The following is a 9,266-nucleotide window of genomic DNA, read 5'->3' on the forward strand; positions in this document are numbered from 1 at the left end:
ATGTTCTCAAATACCACTCTATAATTCTTCTCACATAGCTGCCCAACACTCAATAAATTATGCTTCAACTTGGGAGTATAATAAATATCTTGAACACTTTTCATACCTTCCTTTGTCTGAACATCCATGGCTCCTTTGGCCGCAACATCCACAGTATTGTTATTACCAAGAGTAATATTGGATCTGTAACTATCATCAAGCTTTGAAAATATTTCTCTGTTACCAGACATATGGTTAGAGCATCCAGAATCTAAATACCAAACATCATTCACATTACTTTCACCTTTCCCATAACACAAAAATAAATTACCCGAGGAAGGATTCTCATCTTGTTGGGCATAATTTGCATTATTGTTACCTGATTTTAGTCTACACTCTCTCTCAAAATGTCCATACTTATTGCAATGATAGCATTGGATGTTCCTTTTATTAAATCTACCTCTACCTCTTCCTCCTTGAGCACCTCCTCTTCCTCTAGATCCTCTTGAAAAATTCTGATTTTGGCCCCTTCCCGAGCCTTTGTTGTTGTTACTGCTGCTGCTAGCACCATCGTTCTTTGAAATTTGCATTTGGGAAGCAAAAGCCTTCTCATTAACACTGGTAGATGTGTCCCTTATTCTATCCTCATGTGATATAAGAGATCCAACCAATTCATCATACTCCATGGTAGCTAAATTTTTGCTTTCTTCTATGGCAATTACTGCAATATTCCATCTTGGGGTTAGAGATCTCAATACCTTTTGTATTATTTGCTCTTGAGCAGTAGATTCACCCAAAGTGGCCATTTTATTAGTCACATCTTTCACTCTCACACAAAAATCTCCCACACTCTCTATCTCCTTCATCTTCAAATTCTCATATTCTCTTTTCAAAGATTGTAGCTTCACAACCTTGATCTGTTCATTTCCATGGTAAGCATCTTTTAGAGTCTTCCAGGCCTCTTTTGTTGTCTGTGCATCAGCAATTCGGGAAAACAAGCTCTTATCAAGAGCCATCTGAATGTGAAACAATGCCATTGCATTCTTCTTCTCAGCTTCTTTCTTCAATCTCCTATCATTAGGTTGGAGAGTATTCCAATCTGCAGGCTCTTCATATCCGGATTCAACGATCTCCCAAAAATCTTTTCCAATCAAAAAAGTCTTCATCTTGATTGACCAATATTGGTAATCAACTCCATCAAACTCTGGGATTTGCAAATTGTTTGCCATGCTGCTGTCTTCCAAACACCTTCAGCTCTGATACCAAATGTAGAATATGAACACCTGCACAATCCAATCTATAACAGCAAAGATGATAAACAAGCAAAATAAACAACCCTCCAACAATGAAGAAACAGAGTACACTCTATTTTTTTAGAGCAGAATCAAAACAACTTTTTTATTACAGATTATACTATTCCAAAAAACCATTACATTTAATACCACTGCTGGTATACTTATTTAGAAAATAACTAATTAAAACTACTACCTAATCTCAAGTTCTATATGGCATCTTCAGCATGATTGCATTCATTATTAACCATCAAATTTAGAAATTACTAAAAAACTGCCGACAACCATGCAATCTAACAACTATCCATGAAAGTTCTAATTTTAATTGTTGTGAACAGTGGTGGAACTTGAATTATCTATTTCCGAGCAGCAGCAATCTTGGCATTAATCTTCATTTGATTCGTATGAAATGAGTGTATTTTCTGTAAAGCACATAAGCTATGGGGAAACGTCCCAACAGTTCTGCAGGCACTTCGAATCACGTGTCTTCTGAAATGAAAACAGTGACCTTCTGGCGCCCTCCCTCTATATGTACGCGTATAGGAATTCAAGAATCCCCAATTTAACTAATTAAAATTTCCCAGTGTTCATATTTTACAGCCAACCGTTAACTATCGATCATATCTCTTTTGCAAACAATGAAGAAAAATCTAACATAAAGAAAAGAAACAATGTTTATTGGTTGAAGAGGAAAAGGTTTAATCAGTATTTATCATTTAGCCTTGGCCATAGTTCTCTGCAGGAACTAATAAATATAACTCGCCTGCAGTTGAGCCAAATTTCCACCTAGCTTTTGAGCGTTCTTAAATCTTTACTGAAAATAATGGATCGGACGAGAAATTCAAATATGAATTCTGAGATAGTAGTTGCCAACATAATTGGACTGATAATTAGTTTATTATAACACTCTTTCAATATTTAGAATTAAACAATTCTCAAAGGTATCGCAAACAACTTAGAGAAGATTTGGAACAAATCAACAATATCATAGAATCGATATATGTGCAAAACATCAAGCCTCACATCATTCGTCTTTTTGAGTCTCCACTCAAATCCAGATTTCCCTCTGCTAGATGAGTAATTATAAATAAATTTGCAGTACATCTAAACCGTTCATAAATCATTTCTATGAAGTCTCCATTTGAAATATATATATATAATTTAAACAACAATGCTGTAGAATCAATAAATTTCAAAAACATCTAGAGACATATATTACTCGTCTCCATGAAATGGCTATCCAGTTCTGCACAAGATTTCCCTCTAAGAGAGAACGCTCACAAGGTCCTGATCGGTAGAACAACTATAAAATATTTTCAATTGTATTGGTGTTGTCAAAACAAGTCACAAAATTAAAAAGCATTAATGGAATCTCAAACATGTTTAGAATCCATATCACTTTGAAGAAGATCAACATTGTTGTAGATTGTAGAAGCTTCGACAATTCTCAATTCTCTACATGGCTTCATCTGAATCAATCTCCGTCAAAGATAACACAAGTGTAATATTCAAGGAACCATCCAAGGGATATGCCCGAACAAAAGATTTGCAACATATAACATAGGTTTACACACTTCTCTTAAAATCAATATGATAAACCAAAAAAAGTCTTGAAAAGAAAACTCTCAACCACATATAATACAACTAAAATAATATTACGTTCAAAGAATAGTAACTATAAGGCTAAGGTAACAGAATTCTAATTGATACACCAATAAAACAGAAATTCTTGAATACAAAAAGTTACCACTAAAATAACAGATCAATATCATCAGACCACTAAGAACAGCACTAAAGATTAACTAATAAACTCAACACAGTAACTAAAATACTCGCCATGATCTGAAGTAGGCTCAATCAAAATTACTTGTAAACCCAAGAATAGTTTAAAAAGAAAAAAGTCAACCATATATGTCTTGCACAGTACATAATCAACTTAAGACTCCAGTTACATCCCTAGATCCATGCTTATCTCTCTAAATAAAACCTTCTCAGAGTAGATGAAACCTTCGAAACTTTAAACAATTCACAGGTTGAAAGCTCATGCATTAACAGGCTCAAAATAGATAAAACTTATTTTAGAAATCAACAAAATTGCGAGAGAATACTAAAATATATAACTTGCTACCTGAAGATGAAATGAATCTGTATCCAAGTTTTGAGGAGGATAGGAAACCCGGGCTGGAAAATGGGTGGACGATGGCTTTGATGTGTGTGGACAATGTCTACTGTTTGTGAAGACTAAAGGGAAAGAGAAGATGATGCAAGAGAGTGTCATTAACCCAAGTATTGCAAAAGGTGGGTTCAAGACCATAAGGGAAAGATAAGATTTTACCCAAAGCACATGACAACAAATTAACACTGTGATGTGCACGGACAATGTCTACTGTTTGTGAGGACTAAATGGAAAGAGCAGATAATGCAAGAGAGTGTCATTAACCCAAGTATTGCAAAAGGTGGGTTCAAGACCATAAGGGAAAGATAAGATTTTACCCAAAGCACATGACAACAAATTAACAATGTGATGTGCATGGACAATTTCTACCATTTGTGAAGACTAAATGGAAAGAGCCGACAATGCAAAAGAGTGTCATTAACCCAAGTATTGAGAAAGGTGGGTTCAAGACCATAAGAAAAAGATAGGATCCAAAGCATATGAAAACAAATTAACGATGTGATATGTGTGGACAATGTCTACTATTTGTGAAGATTAAATGGAAATAGAAGATGATGCAAGAGAGTGTCATTAACCCAAGTATTGCAAAAGGTGGGTTCAAGACCATAAGGGAAAGATAGGATTTTATTTTTCTCTCCATTGTTTGAAATGAGTTCTTTTCTTGTTAATCGTAATAATGATTTAGTTTAATTTTTAGTTGAATGTATGTTTCTCAAGTATTATTTTTGGAACCAAATTTTTTTTAAAATGATTATAATTAATTTTTAAATATCAATTTTAATATTTGATATTGTCTTCTATTTTTTATTAACCTCAGCCTCCTTGTTAATGCAAGATCTAGATTCAAGGATAGGGAATTAGGGTGAATTTTTTAATGATAAAGTATGTATCATATGTAAAATGTGTCTTGTAAATCTTTGTGATCTAAATCTCATTTTTAAGAAAGCGTGAGGTTTAAATATTTTTTATTTTAGTTGTGTTCTTATGTAATATCAATATTGAAATGAATTTCAACAATAAAGGCATAAAATCAAATGATTCCATTTTGCATTATGTGTCTAATGTAACTTTGATTTAGTCAACCACATAATTTAGAAACTATGCCAAAATTGATTGTATAGATTCAAGAAGTGCAAAACTATCCCATATTTTTAAAAAATTTAAAGGAATTCTATCATAATACTTAGTGAGAAATTGAACCTTAATTATTATCCAATAGTCACAAATATTTATTAAGGAAATAATTCAACTAGGTCGCTATTGTGATTGGTGAAGCAAGTATTTGGAGCTATATTGTTCAAATATTTTTAACTTTCATTTTTTAAATGAATTAAATTTTATATTGTTTGAGAGGGAAACTTCTTACATTATAAGAGTAGTAAGGTATTGGTGATAGCAAAAATAAGTTTAAAGCTATAGAAGACTTAGTTTTGTAAATCTCAAGGTTGGTGATGGTATCCTTGTACAAATTATCCAGGTAGTCAATTTTAACCTGAAGCACATCTAGTCTATCGGATAGGTTGTCCTCAAGTTCTTCAACCCTTAATAAAATGGCTTCTCTTTCCATGTTCCTTTCTCACTCTTTCTTGGTATAGCCTTTATCACCCTAATTCTACTTGTAGGCCTCGATGGGATCATTTTAATTTTTAGTAACCTCTCCTAGGTCGATCTCAATAATAGCCTCTTGTTCAACCATATCCACATCTGCATCCCCCTTTCACAGCTAGCATCCTCTTCTTCAATATAGTTTACATCCTCCATGTTCTCATTTTCCTTTTCATCTTTGGGTTCAATCCCTACCTCAAGGAATTTGAATTCCTCTATTCCAATAGGAATATCCTTCTTCTCATCCTTCTATTATTTTCATTATTTTTTCTTTCAGATTCTTTCATGTCTTCTTTCAATAGAGGTAGCCTCGTGTTGGCCTCCTTTTGCCATAGTATTCCTATCTTTTCTTTCTCTGTCTTCTATATCTTGATTTTTGACATCAATGATGTCTTTATCGGTCTTTCTCTTTTTAGAGGTGGGGCCTTGGCTACTTTGGGGATAATTCTTCCTTCTAGAAGGAGTTTTGTGTAGGAAGGCTTCCTCTAGGGAATTTTTAGGGCCACTATAGGACATAGGTGACCCATTAGTGGTCTTTTTCTTGGCTTGTAATTTAGAGATACGTTTGGTAGGGCTCACAACTAGTGTATGATTTAATTAATCAATTTTCCTAGATGAGATGGTCCCAACCAACTCTTTCCCATGGGACAGGTTGTTGCTAAAAGCTGGGTGATGGTCAAACACATGGTGGTATAAAATAAAGATTAACCCTTGATGAAGAGGTGAGTTGTCACCATCAACTAGAAAGAACAAGACATTGGTTTTTTCCCCATGACTTAGGAAATTCAACAAGGGAAAGTGGTAGGCATGGTAGGGGTTAAATCTCCCTTCACATGTAAAATATTTCATAACCCAAAGGCATATAATAGAAAATGGAGAAGATCAGGGAGATAGTCTAGCATACCATTTTTAACATGCACCAATTCCACCTTCTCATTGCCGTCAAAGAGCTTTTTCTTTAGATTACTATACTTTCCCTTACTTTTTCTTCCCACCCAATGACCTTCACACTTCAATCCAATAGCCTCCAAAATAAGGTCTGGTGCAACCATAAACTCAATGCTACCAATAGTCATGAGTCAGAGTACCTTTATGACAAGAGCTTCAATGTAACTGATTAGGTTTGAATCTTTGAAACACTGCCAAAATTTCCTAGTTTTGTTTCAATTCCTTGTTGTCTTTTGGCTTAACTTTCTTAAGTAGCCCTCCCATGATTTTCATTGTACCCAACTCCTAGAGCACTTTTTAAATAGCCCTATTATCTTCTACAAAGGTGGTGATATGAGAATCCTCACACATTTGCACCTTCTTCATAGCCAAATTCCTTTTTCCAAGAGTGGAGAACCAAGAAACTTTGAGAATGGTGTTAGTTTTTGAGGATTTTTAGCCTTAATAAATCATGATTGTAATAATTCCTTGGTAAAGCCTTTCTCAGTAAGTGGAATTTATTATGTTCATGAAATCTTATGTGATCAGCACTTAAATCTTTGGCACATTTGTCTATTAGTGAAGAATTGGCAAATTTGCTTTATTTTTTGTACTTTTCTCCATCCTTACAATTGTAAAATTCTTTCCATGACAATGCTATTCGTGGAAGTGATGGATTTTTATGATGAATCTTATTGAAAGGCTTCAATATATAAAACTCTAAAATTATACTTTAATTATAAATCAACTTTATGGACTATGATCCCTTATTTATAAAAGGTAAAAAAAACCCTTTAAAAAGGTGGTGGAAAGGAACACCCACAATTTTAGAGGGAGAAAATTCATAACAAAGTCAAAAATTGTTAAGGAAACATTAAAATTTGCATGTAGCTAAATTTCTTAATTTAGCTATCATTATCTTATTACTAGTCATTATAAAAAATCAAATAAATGTGTGTTTCATTCTTACTTTAAATTTTATTATGCTTCTTTAAGTCTCAATTTGTCAAGCACATGATGTGTCAAGGTAAAAGGAAATAAATAGAAAAAGATTTGGAAATGAGAAAAATTTTATAAAATGGAGACCTTTAGAAATTAAATAACCAATTCTTTAAAAAAAAAAAAAAACAGAAAATGGCAAGCCAACAACTAACTTTTGTTAAGAGGCTTTAGGATCTTAATTTAGCTTTTTAAAAGGACACACCATTGACAAAAGCTGGTGATCTAGCAATAACTTCCACCTAATGGAGAAAGTTGGAAATATGTACCCTTTGTATGAATTTTTTGTGCTCTTGGTTTGGGAGGCTATGGATCAAGATCATTGCTTTCCTTCTCAATATCTTCTACTTTCTTCTTTTTTTTGAAATAATTTAATCCAATCAGCACTCTCACAAAGGTTGTTACATGGAAGAAATTTGATTTTTGTTAAGATTCTCTTGATATTTCTATCAAATGATAGCAAGGTTCAAAGTAGGAGAATCACTTGTTATAGTAGCAATTGCTTTTCAAGCAAGAGATTGTTGGGGTTGTGAAGCACATAAGTCATTCTTGTTTTCCATCTAATTGTTATTATCTATTCAACTTTAGTTGGATATTAAAGAGTCATTTTGGAAATGTATTTATATATGATCTTTGTAAAAGGTAAAACATGTTGTACTTCTATAATTAATCAATAATTCACATGTTCAATGTGGAAATAGGGAAAGTTTTCTAAATCATGATAGGTTTTATATTCTTTTTGTTTTGTGTCTGTTGTTCATATTTTATTTTTCACTTCTTTGTAAAAGCACAAGATCTTAATGGTATCACTACATATGATCCATCTCCAATGCTATAAGTAATCACATCTTATTAAAGTTTAAATGATTGCTATAGATAAAATAACATTGTGTTTAATTTCTATAATATTTTAAATAGAACAATCTATCACCATTTATATTCAAAATGAGCCTATAAAGAGACATGCCCCTTCAAGGGACATGTCTATTCATTTATTATATAAATAATTTAATAAGACACACACACACACACACACACACACACACACACACACACACACACACACACACACACACACACACACACACACACACACACACACACACACAACCTTATATATAATAAACATATTATATCTCATATATAATTACTCATAGGTTTATCCAAGTAAAGCTATAAAACATTAACACTCCCTCTTAGCTAGGAAGGATAAACATATGATAATTATTAAACCATTAGTAATATTAGGAAATCACATGAAGGAAATATTTGATTAGAAGACTTCCATTATATAATATTATGTGGGTATTAGCTTATCAGAATATATATACATAATATACACCAAATATTTTTTGAGAAAATCATATTAGGTAACATGAGTATTGGCCTCTCAAAGCATCAATCAAATGATATTTTCCAAGTACTCTAAGTAATGGCCTATTAGAACATCAACTAAATGATATTCACCAAATACCTAACATGTGTCTTTACAAACAACTCATAAATAGGTAATTTAATGACATCTAACACTTAGTTGTTGATTTACAAGATAAAGCCTTTCATGATCTATTTTGACATTTACTCAAAATATATATCATGATATAAATTATTTTAAGGTTGTCTCCTTCCAATAACTTCTACAAGTACAAGTGATAATCATTTGAAAGTCATCACTTCTCATGATGTACATAGGAGGGTTCATGTATACATGAAGTCACTACAAATACTATCATGTGGTGTTATCATGACATCCACCATGAAACACATTAGAGAATAAGGTTTTCACCTCAAACTTATCTCTCATAGACAAAAATGTATTATAAGGGATTGCATTTGGAACTCCCTCATGAGGAAACTCTAACCTTTTTACCTCCTTGTAAAGGTTACTACTAAAGTTTCAAAACTACTCTGATATCAAAATTTTTGACTTCTTAGAACAAGGTTGTCTCTAATAAAGTGTCAAAGTTCCTCTAAATTTGATATCATCCTTTTGAACTTCTGGCAGAAAGTCATGTCATGCTTCCCTAGTTCAATAATTATCCTACTAGCATAAGGCCTTCCAACCTACAAACATGAAACTTTATCTCATGAATCATAGTCCTTTAAGTACTATAGTTTCTAATCACTCAAGAATCTATCTTAGCATGGTCTACTTCCTCTTAATCAATATGACCAAGATTCTCAAAAGTTGGCTAAAACATATCCTTTATTTTCTCCTCTCTTTTTCCATGGTTGCTTTTAATGAAATGTCAGGCTCCTGCTTGATATAATAGAATACTCATAATCTC

General features: G+C 32.8%; 1 long non-coding RNA gene across 1 annotated transcript; it reads right to left on the reverse strand.

The window, feature by feature from the left end:
* Window positions 1-2,376: 2,376 nt before the first annotated feature.
* LOC149541520 (uncharacterized) lies at window positions 2,377-3,542 on the reverse strand. Its single transcript, XR_016355139.1, has 2 exons — window positions 3,400-3,542; window positions 2,377-2,740 (listed from the first exon to the last, which is right to left on the reverse strand). It is a non-coding gene; the product is annotated as an uncharacterized LOC149541520 (long non-coding RNA).
* Window positions 3,543-9,266: the final 5,724 nt, after the last annotated feature.

This window comes from Cupressus sempervirens, chromosome 8 (assembly GCF_028749045.1).
Source record: "Cupressus sempervirens isolate cs-2001-9-10 chromosome 8, ASM2874904v1, whole genome shotgun sequence".
In the NCBI taxonomy this organism is placed as follows: domain Eukaryota; kingdom Viridiplantae; phylum Streptophyta; class Pinopsida; order Cupressales; family Cupressaceae; genus Cupressus; species Cupressus sempervirens.